The following is a 15,522-nucleotide window of genomic DNA, read 5'->3' as shown; positions in this document are numbered from 1 at the left end:
GGAATCTTCCAGTGTTTACAATTTATCATTAAAATATGAACTAGAAAAATTTGCATTTCCTGCGAAAATGCAGTGTGGATGCTTAAAGCTGAAGCTGTATGCAAAAAGTAGCTGAAAAAGCTGAAAAGTTGCAGAAATTGTAAAAACTTTGCAGAAGCAAAAGAAGTTTGCTAAAATGGAATAACTTAGCAGAACTGCAATATCTTAGAGGAAACATAATACTTGGCAGAGATACAATAGCATAGCAGAATTTAGCAGAAATATTGTAACTTACCAGAAACATGATAACTTCTCAAAAATACAAGAATTTAGGAGAAATAGTATAAGATAACAGAAAGAATATATTTAGCCAAAAATACTTAAACATTACAGAAACACTATGATTTAGAAAAATAGTACAACAGAGCAGAAATATTGTGATTTACCAGAGACACTGTGATGAACTATGAATATTGTAATTTTAAATTGAGACTATGTTTTAGCACAAATATTATAATTTGGCAGAAATACTATAATTTAGCAGAAATACTATATTAAGCACAAATCCTATAAAAAGCAGAAATGGTATGATTAAGCACAAATACTACATTTAGTAGAAATACTTTGTTTTAGCACAAATCCCATAAAAAGCAGAAATACTGTACTATGATTTAGTAGAAAAACTATAATTAATCAGAAATACTAAATTTAGCAGAAATACTATATTAAGCACAAATACTATGAAAAGCAGAAATAGTATATTAAGCACAAATCTTATAAAATAGCAGAAATAGTATGATTAAGCATAAATACTACATTTAGCAGAAATACTATATTAAGCACAAATCCTATAAAAGCAGAAATAGTATATTAAGCACAAATCTTATAAAATAGCAGAAATAGTATGATTTAGCACAATAGTAATAAGTTAAACAGAAAAATTGGAAAAGCAAAATGGACAGCTGAAAAAATGCTGAACATGCTGAGGGTCCCTCAAATATACTTGTTAAATGACAAAAATCTGCAAAAAAATTTATTACAGCCACACAATCACAAATATGTACACATGAGGAAACACACATGCACAGAGAGACCCACACACAAGATCCAATTCAGTCAACCAGTCTAAATATATTGAATTTAAATCTTAGAATGAGATCATCCCATTAAAAGCCTTTCTTTCTCTCTCTCTCTCTCTCTCTCTCTCTGTCACACACACACACACACACACACACACACACACACACACACACACACAGGGAGAGAGAAGTAAGTTTCTAGGTCAGCCTGGGAGCTGGTGAATTTGAATCCACCAATCAGAGAGGCTGTGCACTTTTCCCCACCAAAACAGGTGCATCTGTTTACACACGCAGCAGCACAGAGAGACACAGGATTTTTGCAGTCTATTTCTCATAGTGACGACTCCCCTCAAACAAATGACCGTAATTTCCTAACCGTAGGGGCTAGAACGGTCATTCTTACACCGTTTTGTTCAGAAGAGATGGGGGAATCTTCAAGTGTTGACAATTTAATATTAAAATATGAATTTTTAGAGATATATGACATGGATGACTTGTTGACTTAGAAGCCACGAATTCCCCAATATGCAAATTTGAATGCCTGAGACCACATATGTGATTGGCTGGCTGGGAAGCCGTGCAGGCCCTGATTTGTGGATTTGAATTCCTCAGCCCTCAGATATGATTGGCTGGCTTAGAAGCCACGAAGGCCCCAATATGCAAATTTGAATGCCTCAGGACACTTATTTGATTGGCTGGGAAACTGTGCAGGCCCTGATTTGAAAATTTGAATGTCTCAGTCCTCACAGAGGATTGGCTGCCTGGGGACCTGGCAGAAATATATAGAAATACTATTATTAAGCATAAATACTACATTTAGTAGAAATACTATGTTTTAGCACAAATATTATAAAAAGAAGAAAAACTATAATTTAGCAGAAATACTATATTAAGCACAAATCCTATAAAAAGCAGAAATACTATAATTTAGAACAAATAGTATAAAAAGCAGAAATACTATAATTTAGCAGAAATACTATGTTAAGCACAAATCCTATAAAAAGCAGAAATACTATAATTTAGCAGAAATACTATGTTAGGCACAAATCCTATAAAAAGAATAAATACTATAATTTAGCAGAAATACTATATTAGGCACAAATCTTATGAAAAGCAGAAATAGTATGATTTAGCAGAAATACTGTATTTAGCACAAGTACCGAAAAGTACCAGAAATACTATGATTGAGCAGAATAGTAATAACTTAAAAAAATTACAAATATGGAGGCATATTGAAACACAAATGCACAGAGGGACACACAAACACAGGCTCTAATCCAGTCAACCAGTCTAACTATATTCAATTTAAATCCTACAATGACATGCTGCCACATAAGGGCCCAGCCAACATTTATATGTGGGGCCCATATGGTTTGGAAATGGGCTGAAAAATGGGCCCCATATAGGATTGTCCGCGGGTTCCGTAATGGCCCCATATTAAATGCCCATATAGGTGTTATGTTAGGAAAATCTGGGAACTAAATGGGCCCCAACTGGGAAAAGTACACAGAAACCCACCTGGGCCCCATCTTTCAAGTTTTTGTGGGTACCATGTAGGCACCACATAGGCTAAAAAGTGGGTTTTAAGTGGGATTGTCCGCAGGTTCCATAATGGCCCCATTTTATAAGCCCATCTCGGTGTTATATTGGTAAAATCTGGGAACTAAATGTGCCCCAACTGGGCAAAGTACACAGAAACCCACCTGGGCCCCATCTTTCAAGTTTTTTGTGGGTACCATGTGGGCACCACATAGGCTAAAAAGTGGGTTTTAAGTGGGATTGTCCGCGGGTTCCATAATGGCCCCATTTAATAAGCCCATCTCGGTATTATATTGGTAAAATCTGGGAACTAGATGGACCCCAACTGGGCAAAGTACACAGAAACCCACCCGGGCCCCATCTTTCAAGTTTTTGTGGGTACCATGTGGGCACCACATAGGCTAAAAAGTGGGTTTTAAGTGGGATTGTCCGCGGGTTCCGTAATGGCCCCATTTTATAAGCCCATCTCGGTGTTATATTGGTAAAATCTGGGAACTAAATGGGCCCCAACTGGGCAAAGTACACATAAACCCACCCGGGCCCCACCTTTCAAGTTGTTTTGTGGGTACCATGTGAGTACCACATAGGCTAAAAAGTGGGTTTTAAGTGGGATTGTCCGCGGGTTCCATAATGGCCCCATTTTGTAAGCCCATCTCGGTGTTATATTGGTATAATCTGGGAACTAAATGGACCCCAACTGGGCAAAGTACAAAGAAACCCACCCAGGCCCCACCTTTCAAGTTGTTTTGTGGGTACCATGTGAGTACCACATAGGCTAAAAAGTGGGTTTTAAGTGGGATTGTCCGCGGGTTCCATAATGGCCCCATTTTATAAGCCCATCTCGGTGTTATATAGGTAAAATCTGGGAACTAAATGGACCCCAACTGGGCAAAGTACACTGAAACCCACCTAGGCCCCATTTTTCAAGTTCTTAGTGGGTACAACATGAGGAAAACATGAGCTAAAAAGTTGGAATGGCATTAGCAGTGGGTTCTGTATTTGCATCTTATTTCTAGTTTGAATTGACTAAGTTCTGGCACTGAGTGGGCCCCATGTAGTAAAACAGTCACAAAATCAATTTTTCAGACGGCTAATACGGGTTCTGTGACACAAAGACACCAAATATATTAAAGCTGACCGCAAACAAAATCTAGTTTGTAAATAAAACCATTTCAAAAATCACGAGGGTACACAAAACAACATTTTTCACATTTATTTTGTCCAACAACTGTGATTTTACGTAACTGTATTCCAAAGTGCGTAAACGTTTAAAAACTAGAAATGTCAAACTACAGCAAAATTCCTTAGATATTTGGAACTGTAGCAACATGGGGAAAAAGTCAGATGGAAAACTCAAAAGCTTATCTTGAATCAGCAGGGTTTGTTTTTTTACAGAGCCGTAAGTCTATTTTGTACCCTTGCAGCCCTCGGTCCTCCTCTGTCTTTAGCTCCACTGAACCACTTGGACAGAGCCTTCTCTGCTTCTTGCAAGTTGACTTTTGATGTTAAATAATTCTTCAGTGCCTCTGCAAATGAAGAAGAAGAAAAACGGGCAAGCCAAAGTAAAGTTAATCTTAGCTTACTTCATTTGGTGATGATTTTCAAAGAACAATGTTTATTTCACTTTATTGCCTCAAAAAATATATACAAATTGCATGATAACCAATCTCAGTTACACTTTCAAACACTTTATTAAAAAAGTTTAGTTTTCTAAAGTTCAAATGTCTCAAGTGAAACTAACTTACCATACACAACATTAAAAAGACGCAAATCTCTGAACTTTTTTTCCCCATGTCGGCCAAGCATGTTGTACTCCACAGCCAGCTCAGGTGATATGAGGAATTTCATCATCCTTCTTGTGGCATCGTCTACACTTGTTTCCCCTGTATCTGCTACCATGGCAACCTGAGGGGAACATACAAAAAGGACAGATTAGATACTGGCATCTGGTTAGGATGCCTCCCTGGTGAGGTGTTTTGGGCACGTCCCACCAGGAAGAGACCCAGAACACCCAGGACATGCTGGAGGGACTATGTTTTTCGGCTGGCCTGGGAATGCCTTGGGATTCCCCCGGAAGAGCTGGGCCAAGTGCCTGGAGAGAGCGAAGTCTGGGCCTCTCTACTTAGTACCGGATTGGGTCGAGGGGCAGCAGCCTAAGCTTAAGATAATGGACCGGAATGGAGGATAAATGGACACTTTACATATTACTTAATGTTTACTGTGTGGTGATAAAAAAAAAAATGGTAGTAAACACAAGCTAAACTAAAAAAATTAATTGCGCTTCCTTAACCCTTTATCCCCAATAATGTTACGCAGGATAACTGGTAGGTCTGGTAGGTTTTTTCCTCTACTGTATACTATATGAATGTAATCAAGGATTAATAACAGAAAGAAAAAAGAAATTGAAATTTTGCCATTTTTACTAAAGGCAATCAAAATGTACATGAATAAAATATTTAAATTAGTCAATTCAAATTAATAACTCTAAAACACTGAACAAAATTAAGTATTTGACCCTGTGGTTTATTTTCGGACATCTCTTTTCTTCTAAAAGTCCAGGCGTGTTGGGCCCCTGGCAGAGCTCAGGTTTGACGAGACAGGTTTGGAAAAACCTGTCGCTGGCGACTTTTTGGGGGCTAAAGGGTTAAAATAAATAGGAATTGGCCAAAATTTGTATAAACTATGAAATAGCAGAACAAAAGTAAAAAAAAAAAATCTTTATCTGTTATCAGAATCAAATATTTGATTAGAATAAAAAATTTAACTTTCTGGAAGATTTCTCGTTACATCTGTCATAAAAGTAACAACATCTCAGAAAAGAAACATGATAGCAACAGAAAAATATGATAGCAGTGTGATGTGATGGTCCCTGGCCAGATTTTTACACATATTATAAGCCCTGTGACACAAAAACCACAGAACTCTGACACGCACAGACTGTTTTCCTTCGTGCTAATGAAGAAAAATGCTGGTCTGGTATGTAAAAGGGAATTTATTCTTCCAGGACCTGAAGCTCCGTAATGCAGCCCTCCAACAGCCAAACCTATCTGTTCTCTGATTGTCTTGATGCATGCTCAATCATCCAGGTAAGTAAATCTCCAAAAGTTGATTCTGTTCATCTGGACGTAGCGCTTGCAGCATTTTCTCCCACTGAAAATGCTACGTCCAGATGAACAGAATCAACTTCTGGAGATGTTCTCTGATTGGATTGTTTAATTGGTGATTGACATGAAATTGACCAATCAGCTGAAAGGAAGAAAAATAGGGTCAAAATTTGGATGTGTAAGTATAAATCCACACACAGCCAGGAAAGCCGAGCGCAGAGTTGTTTGTAGCACCAATTCAGCCAGAGTGGAGCCAGATGGATTTTCCATCCATCCACACTGTAAAGTCTATAGACCAGCAAGTGATAAATTAACAGTGTTGTTGGTATTTTCTAAAACAGTTGTATGCAATAGGAATTGCTGTTTATAGTCCTCCTGTATATCTGCATGTTCCCTCCCAATTAAAACCTGTGATAATGGAGATTCAAATTCATGTCATACCTATACCAACAGTTATCAAGTATCCAGATCGACCTTTACTGATGTGCTCTGTCAGTGCGCCCCAGGGCAGCTGTGGCTACAATGTAGCTTGCCATCGCCAGTGTGTGATTGTGTGTGTGAATGGGTGAATGACTGAATGTAGTGTGAAGCGCTTTGGGGTCCTTAGGGACTAGAAAAGCGCTATAAAAATGCAGGCCATTTACCATTTAAAGGAAAATTGTTATTTCCATGTATTTTCCTGTTCTGCCTTCAACTTTGAGGACTTCCCCCCACATTTCTAGTTGTGACAGTGCACCTACAACAAAAAAAATCTGCTGTGATTTACATTTGTTAAAAGAGCAATTTTGTAAAATAGTCTATTTTTGTATGCACAGTTTACAAATCTGTCCTGTACAGCATGGACTGATTGCATGCTAAAAAGTTGTTGCTTAAAAATAAAACAATAAATTTTTAATTAATAACATCAGCAGAAAGCCTTGTTATTAATTAGATGTACAATTTCTATAGAATACGAAACAACTCAGTTCATTTTTGATCATATCAATACCAGCATATTACACAACTATGGGATTTTCGTCTCTTTTTAGAAAGCCGGCTCTTTCGGCTCCCAACCGGCTCTTCAGGTTGTTTTGTTGCTTTAATTAATTTATTATTAACAACAATATAAAATTATGAACAAAAGGAATTACTAATGTAAAAAAAAGAAACGTGGTTTTATTTATATATGTTTATATATAAATATATATGGTGGCCCCTAGAGACAAAGCATGTACAAACTCCAAAACCCATTCCTAGCGTCAACTGAACTTCCAAAACAGAGCTATCTAGATCACTTAATTTACACAATTGAAATCATATGTGTATTTTTTGTGTATTTATACACAAGCACTCATATATATTCATAAAAAATTCCAAAAGCTGTTCATTTACCTGTTACTACCACACACCAAATCCGGTCGTTGGTACTTCCTGGCTTGTGTAGCCACTAGGTAACAAAATCTCAACACTGTGCCTAGCATCCTGGAGCACTTCTGTTGTGTTTTGTACGTGCTTTGGAGTTTGTACGTGCTATGGAGTTTTTACGTGTTTTGGGGTTTGTACGTGCTTTGTCTCTAGCAGCCACCGTAAATATACTTTTATTTATTCTCTCCACATAAAATGTAATAAATAAATCATATAATACAAAAAAAACAACTATTTACATTTCAACTTTTAACTATTTAAATTTTCAGCTTTTTCCTTTTAAACAAATTTAAAGTGAAACAACACAAAACACTGCAAACCACAACACAATTAAATATAAATTATAATATGAAAACAAACAGAAGATGCACATTCTCTGTCATATGGGCCTGCATGAATAAACTTTCTGAATCCTTTATCATCCGCAATTGAAAATAGTTGTGGATGATTACTATACCTTTGTAATGTGACGTTGTTGTCCCTGGCTCTCTTTCTCTCTCTCTCCCTCCTGCTCTGTTACTGTGCTACTGCGTGTGTAACAACCGCCCCTCCCCCCTCTTCCCAGCGCAAAGCACAAGGCTCGCGTGCAGAGTGAAGCGGAAAAAAAGTGCGAGAGAGAGGGTGAGAGAGAGAGAAAAAACACGCTTGTGTCGTTCACTTCAAAGAGCCGTTTCGTTTTGACCAACACATCACTAACAACCATGATGAAAAACGCTCATCTGCTTCCATCACCATCAGCTGATTAACATTGAGCTGCTGCAGTCAACACCATCAAACTAATTTAGTGTTTAATGTTATGTTATTGAATGCTTTTATTTTTAAATCTTTACCAGCGCTTAAAGACTGTAGATGTTCACACCTGGTGTTAGAAAACCGAGCTCACAGCAGTATTTTTTTTTATAACAGGAAATTTTAATTTTTATTGGTTACCGTGTTTATTACCACTTTTATCAGTAATGTACTTCCTATAAAATATGGATTTGATAAGTTACCGGTTTATTGAAATCAGCTAGTGAACACATCGATCACTTTATTGAACTACACGCCTTACACTCTTGTGAGCTCTGGTTACTAACAGCAGGTGTGAATGTTTGGAGTCCAAAACGCAGATAAAGATTAGAATAACAAGGCAATGTAAAATCAGTTTAATGCAGTTGACAGTAGCAGCTCAGATGGAAATCAGCCAATTGTGAGGAGAGCAGAGGACCAAAACTGTCAGAGTTGTGGGTCAAGTGAAGAGAACACTGTTGGCATTATTGTTAGCATAAAAGATGAAAATTAAATAAATGTTAAATTTTAAAATAGATCATTGCCTCCTGTGCCTAAATAAATATATATACTTAATACCAATAAAAAAAAAGGATGCCCCAAAGACCATCACTTTTCAAAAATAATAATAATAATAAGTAATACAAATAATATGAAAGTTACTTACATGTCAAAGATGGTGCTTGTGATCTTGAAGAATCTAAACGTGATAAGGAAATGAAAGAAAGTGCATGAGAAAATACAAACATTTTTGTTTTTTCCCAGGATAATTCAATATAAAAGATTCTCTTACTAATGCACAAAATGAACAGTGTAATTAAAAGTTTGAAAGGCACTGCATGTGTTTATATGATAAACTGACTAATTCAAGCAGCAAACACTAGCAGTGCAAAAATGTATCTAACTAGCTGACAGACTTTAAAGTCACAGGAAGATATATCAAAATGGTGACTTATGCCAGAACAAATGACTTGACAGACATAAATCCTAAATTCCTTTAAGTAAAAAAGGAATTACTTTTTTATAAGTGGTCCCTAGTGGTTTTCAAATTATTACATGGCTTGTTAATTTTTTATTAAATTATTAAGAAGCCAGATGAGTTCAAAACATTTACAAATTACTATAAAGCACTATCCAAACTTCAAATCAAGTGGCAAAATCTCCAAATTAAAAGTACTCGCAAACTATAAAAATTTGATTATACTTAAAAATATGCAAAAACTAATTTAGTGGAATTTTTACCTGCTCAAGAATACATTGAACATGCAATATTTAATTGAAAAGAACAAAATTTGTGTACTTTTAGAAAGGATTATTAAATATTTGGGGATACTAGACATAAAGAGGGTCTCGTACATTTACGGGCATCTAATTTCCTGGATTTAATGGTTTAAAAGTTTAATAGGTCTTTGAAGTTGATAATAAAATTGAGTCCATTATTAGCAAAAAGAATTTTAAAAAAAAAGAGCAAAAAAATGCTTAATATATAATAATTGTTTTAAACTTAAGCTTTGTAATTGTAGCAGATTTCATTATGTCTGTAATTTTTTATTTAGCCCCACAGTAGTAAAAGCCATAAATGGGAGTTAGATTTATTACTAGTATTTTACACAGCATTCAGCTATAATAACATGTTCTGCATTTTCCTACTTCACCATCTGATCTGAACAGCTGCACTCTCTTAATTAATTAATGACCTAACATTTCTCAGTAACCAATAACTAGATGGAACAGCACAGTATCTAAGAGAGTGATCAGACAGTGTTTGAGCTAAAGATGCTGTGTGTTTCAGAAAAAAACTGCCGTGTACGTTATAGTGTGTAAATTCAAAAACTGTATAGAGAGAATGGTGCAATGAAAACAGAATAAGATAAGATGAACTTTATTGAGTAGAATATAGGCAGTAAGAGTTTTTTAATTAACTTTAAATTATGTTTGCCAAAGACAATGCAAACATACCTGCTAGCTAAAGATGTTATGCTTCTCCCCCTTATACCGTTTAGGACGACTATAGAAAGTTACTAAAATAACCATTGATGAAAACGTATCAAACTTTAAGTATTTACCTTTGTCATAGTTTTCGATTCTTTGGTATCCTTTTGTCCTCCACGTTCTTAAACACCAGGGAGAGAAAAGGCGCAACAGACGAAAGACCGCGAAGACTAGACGCTAGGCGGTGCAATCTGCTCCTCCCTCTTTTTAAACGAGCCAATAGGAGCTGCTCACATTAAAAACAACTTTATTTAAAAAGTCGTTTTACACCTGATACAAAAATTTTAAAAGTCAAACAATGCACAAGTTTAAAAGAACAATTTTATTTTTAAAAGTTTTTTAAGCATAGGGATGGTTAATATGTTTTAAAAAGTAATATATAATATTTATCAAAAAGTGTCACCCAAATCAACATCATAATAAAAATATAATTAATAAAAATATAATAATGATAAGAAGAAGAATAACAGTTTACCTAAAAGCTCTTCTAACATTAGACTGGTTTTGAAAAGTTTCAATAGTGTCAATACACCATAAGGACAAGGGAGTTTCACAGTTGAAGTGTGACTGCTTGAAAGACCCCATTCCCTCTCCTTTCCACTAGTTCAAAGAAAATATAAATTATTTCTGGTTATATAATTTGAGGGCACAAGTTTGAAGAGTAACATTTTAACAGATCGGTAATATACTTCAGGAGCTTTACTGGATCTGATTAACCAAAACTTCCATCTTCCATGTAACTAACTGTCTTTTCTCTAATACAGTAGAGTGTGTCTGATCTACTAAAAATCCTCAACTGCATGTTTGCTCAAGTAAATAGTCTTAATTGTTTGAACAACCAGTAATCCTTAATTTGCAAATGCCAAATCTTGATTTTGTCTGTGTAATTCACTTTTATCTTAGGTTTTTTATTCGTATTTTTTGCTTTTCTTTTTTTCTACTCTTGTGTCCGTTTTAATCACTTATTATTGCTGCTGTGACAAGTGAATTTACCTAAGAAGAATCATGAAGTCCTTATTTTATCTTATGCCTCACCATGCAGCCTACCATGCAGAGTTCACATTAAGTACATAAAATGAAATCTAAAATTAAAAAGTAACCAGTTTCAAACCAGTTATTTGGAATAGTGTGCAGAGTGTTTTGAGTAACATTGAATGTTCAAAAACACCAAAGTTCCTATGGTCTCACTTGACAGCTGGGTTGTAGTGTCTGATAACACATAACATCTTGAGGTCTCAATGTGGACTTTGAGTACATTTGCTAGCCAAGGCTAAATACTGAGAGGGTCAAAAATGAAGGGTCAAGAACATCTGACTGTACGTAAGGATAGCAAAAGTGATAGACTGAGGTTGTGCCAAATATGTTAAAGTTAGGGTGATTTCTTAGAGAATGGTACCACATGGGTGCCGTCTGCAGGTTATAAAAGAGAGTTATGTTCATACTTTCTTTTGAGATTATTTTTACAATTTGACTTTCAGAACTCCCTGGGTTGTGCGCAATCTGTGATGGGCTTGTTTGGAATAAATCCTCCTTTATTCAAATAACACTTTCTCAGGCTCTTCACAGAAGAAGAATCCTCACATAAGCATGTGCTACCATTTTGAACCAATGTACACATTTACCATCACTAACCCAACTAGGACCTACATTGGATGCCCACCCATATGGATTTGATGTTAGAAACACAAGTGGGTCCCATATATACTAAACAATCTTGAGCCCATGTAAAATATATGCCCATATTAATTTAACACAACCCATTTGGGGCCCACATAGACATGTTTTCAGGGTCTGACTTGCATTTGCCCATGTGTGACACATATAGTTTGACCAGGTGGGCCCCACCTATGTCATCAGTACCAAAAAATATATACCGATTACCTCACTTTGCCCCACCTGGGGCACACAGCAAATGCTTTTCTTTAAATGACTGTGTTTGCCCATGTCTAACCCAGGTGAAAAACCCAAGTGGGTCCTACGTGTGTTTCCCATTTTGAAACAAGTGAAGTGTTTCCCATGTTTGACCCAGCCAGGACCTACTATATGCTCCCACTTGGTTTTGCCCATATGGCTTTCATGTGAGAAACCCAAGTGGGTCCCATATATACTAAACAATCTTGAGCCCACATAAAATATGTGCCCATATTAACTTAACATAACCCATATGGGGCCTACATAGACATGTTTTCAGGGTCTAACTTGCATTTGCCCATGTGTGACCCATATAGTTTGACCAGGTGGGCCCCACCTATGTCATCAGTGCTAAAAAAAATATATTGATTACCTAACTTTGCCCCACCTGGGGCCCACATAGACATGTTTCAGGGTCTGACTTGCATTTGCCCATGTGCGACCCATATAGTTTGACCAGGTGGGCCCCACCTATGTAATCAGTGCTAAAAAAATATATTGATTACCTCACTTTGCCCCACCTGGGGCCCACATAGACATGTTTTCAGGGTCTGACTTGCATTTGCCCATGTGCGACCCATTTAGTTTGACCAGGTGGGGCCCACCTGTGTCATCGATACTAAAACATATATTGATTACCTAACTTTGCCCCACCTGGGGCACACAACAACAGCCTATCCTTAAATGACTGTGTTTGCCCATGTCTATCCCAGGTGGAAAACCCAAGTGGGTCCTACATGTGTTTCCCATTTTGGACCAAGTTAAGTGTTTCCCATGTTTGACCCAGCTAGGACCTACTAAAAGTGCTCACTTGGGATGGCCCATATGGGTTTAATGTGAAGAACCCAAGTAGGCCCCATACAAAAAGCCCAGTTTGAGCCCATGCCCACATGGTACCCATCCAGCCCGAGCAAAAACCAGGTGGGGCCCATATATACATGTTGGCTGGGGGCAGGGTCCTCTCTCTCCCACTAAACACACACACACACACACACACACACACACACACACACACACACACACACACACACACACACACAGGGAGAGAGCTGCCAAATTTGAATCCACCAATCAGAGTGGCTGTTTACGTTTTCCCGCCAAAACAGGTGCATCTTTTTACACACGCAGCAGCACAGAGAGGCACAGGATTATTGCAGCCTATTTCTCATAGTGAGGACTCCCCTCAAACAAATGACCATAATTTCCTAACCGTAGGGGCTAGAGCGGTCATTCTTACACTGTTTTGTTCAGAAGAGATGGGGGAATCTTCCAGTGTTAACAATTTATCATTAAAATGTGAATTTTTAGAGATATATGACATGGATGACTTGTTGACTTAGAAGCCACGAATTCCCCAATATGCAAATATGAATGCCTGAGACCACATATATGATTGGCTGGCTGGGAAGCCGTGCAGGCCCTGATTTGTGGATTTGAATTCCTCAGCCCTCACAGAGGATTGGCTGCCTGGGGACCTGGCAGAAATATATAGAAATACTATGATTAAGCATAAATACTACATTTAGTAGAAATACTATGTTTTAGCACAAATACTATAAAAAGCAGAAATACTATAATTTAGCAGAAATACTATATTAAGCACAAATCCTATAAAAAGCAGAAATAGGATGATTAAGCATAAACACTACATTTAGTAGAAATACTATGTTTGAGCAAAAATCCTATAAAAAGCAGAAATACTATATTAGGCACAAATCCCATAAAAAGCAGAAATAGTATGATTAAGCATAAATACTACATTTAGTAGAAATACTATGTTTTAGCACAAATAGTATAAAAAGCAGAAATATTGTAATTTAGCAGAAATACTATATTAGGCACAAATCTTATAAAATAGCAGAAATAGTATTATTTAGCACAATAGTAATAAGTTAAACAGAAAAATTGGAAAAGGAAAATGGACAGCTGAAAAAATGCTGAACATGCTGAGGGTCCCTCAAATATACTTGTTAAATGAAAAAATCAGCAAAAAAATGCACAGGGAGAGAGAAGTAAGTTTCTAGGTCAGCCTGGGAGCTGCTGAATTTGAATCCACCAATCAGAGAGCATGTGTACTTTTTCCCGCCAAAACATGTGCCTCTTTTTACACACGCAGCACAGAGAGGCACAGGATTATTGCAGCCTATTTCTCATAGTGAGGACTCCCCTCAAACAAATGACCATAATTTCCAAACCGTAGGGGCTAGAGCGGTCATTCTTACACCGTTTTGTTCAGAAGAGATGGGGGAATCTTCCAGTGTTTACAATTTATCATTAAAATATGAATTATTAAAGATATTTGACTTGTAATGCACCATAACTGAGTAGAGCGAAGCAAAAACTGCCTTGACTTGCCCTCAAACAACGCTTTCTAACTCGAAATCTATTTGGAGTATCGATATCATTCTTTCACCGTAAGAGACAGCAGGCTTTGGTGAACAATCATGGAAATTTTCAGGTCTCTGTGGAAATCCAACAAAAAGTTATGACGAGAGAAAAAAGTGGTTCATTTCCACAGTTTGAAATCTGAAGAAATCTGAGCGAAGGACGAATTTCCTACCCTCAAACAAGTCCAACTCATTTCAGAACGGTAATAGGTGAGAAAGAAATTCTTGAATTGTGAGCGTCAGGGGTGTCTGAAGATATTCGGGGACAAGCCTCATGTCTTAACTTTGCTTCGTTAAGGAGATATGACGATTCGAATATGCCTCTCATTACAGAAATCCAGCGGTGATTTTGAACAAGCTCTCCATTCACTTTGTATGGAGAGTTTTCTGACCTTGTGTTAGTCTGAGGAGATTTGCAAAAATTCTATAAATCCCACAACAATGATGGTGACATTTTCTGAAAGCCAGCAAAAATACCTACGTTTTGATGTATAATTTGTGGAAGTTGAGTGAAAATTGAGCAAGTAGCAGGAAGTTGTTCGGACATGAAGTGAAAATTGCAAAACCTTCAGTGGCACACTGGAAGCCAAGAGCATAGCAACCATAACAACACATGTATTTTGTGAAAAATCACAATTTTGCAACTCAAAACTTTAAGAGGCATAAAAGTAAAACAGTAAAAGATTTGAAAAAGCTGAATCATACCTGAATAGCCCAATAATTTGTGAACATTTTAAAGTTTGAATGGTTGTTCTAGGTGAAAATATGAGGAAGTAGTTAAGTTTCAAAAACAAGCAAATTTTAGCAGAATTGCTGAAGTTTCCCATTCATTTCAATGGGACAAATTAAAGGAAAAAAGTGGAATATTTTAAAAAGTATAATAGTTAAAAATAGCAAAAATCATAGCAGGAATTAGCAAAAATAGCTGAATAGTTTAAAATTTGAACGGTGAAAATCGGCTGAAAATTGTGGAAGTAGTTTAACGGCGAAAAGTGTACGGAAGCAACTAGAATAATAACTAGAAAAATTTGCATTTCCTGCGAAAATGCAGTGTGGATGCTTAAAGCTGAAGCTGTATGCAAAAAGTAGCTGAAAAAGCTGAAAAGTTGCAGAAATTGTAAAAACTTTGCAGAAGCAAAAGAAGTTTGCTAAAATGGAATAACTTAGCAGAACTGCAATATCTTAGAGGAAACATAATACTTGGCAGAAATACAATAGCATAGCAGAATTTAGCAGAAATATTGTAACTTACCAGAAACATGATAACTTCTCAAAAATACAAGAATTTAGGAGAAATAGTATAAGATAACAGAAAGAATATATTTAGCCAAAAATACTTAAACATTACAGAAACACTAT

The 15,522-nt window shown here is 36.6% G+C and overlaps 1 long non-coding RNA gene across 1 annotated transcript; it reads right to left on the bottom strand.

Moving 5' to 3' along the window:
- Positions 1-3,795: 3,795 nt before the first annotated feature.
- On the bottom strand, positions 3,796-10,065 carry LOC146647217 (uncharacterized). Its single transcript, XR_014908875.1, has 4 exons — positions 9,940-10,065; positions 8,541-8,573; positions 4,343-4,502; positions 3,796-4,123 (listed from the first exon to the last, which is right to left on the bottom strand). It is a non-coding gene; the product is annotated as an uncharacterized LOC146647217 (long non-coding RNA).
- Between the last annotated feature and the right edge of the window lie 5,457 nt (positions 10,066-15,522).

The sequence above is a fragment of the Rhamphochromis longiceps genome, linkage group LG19 (assembly GCF_057381845.1).
Source record: "Rhamphochromis longiceps isolate RC_006_pf linkage group LG19, R_longiceps_female_GT1.1, whole genome shotgun sequence".
Taxonomy (NCBI): domain Eukaryota; kingdom Metazoa; phylum Chordata; class Actinopteri; order Cichliformes; family Cichlidae; genus Rhamphochromis; species Rhamphochromis longiceps.
The sequence above is the reverse complement of the archived record's forward strand: the minus strand, read 5'-3'. Positions and strand labels throughout refer to the sequence as shown.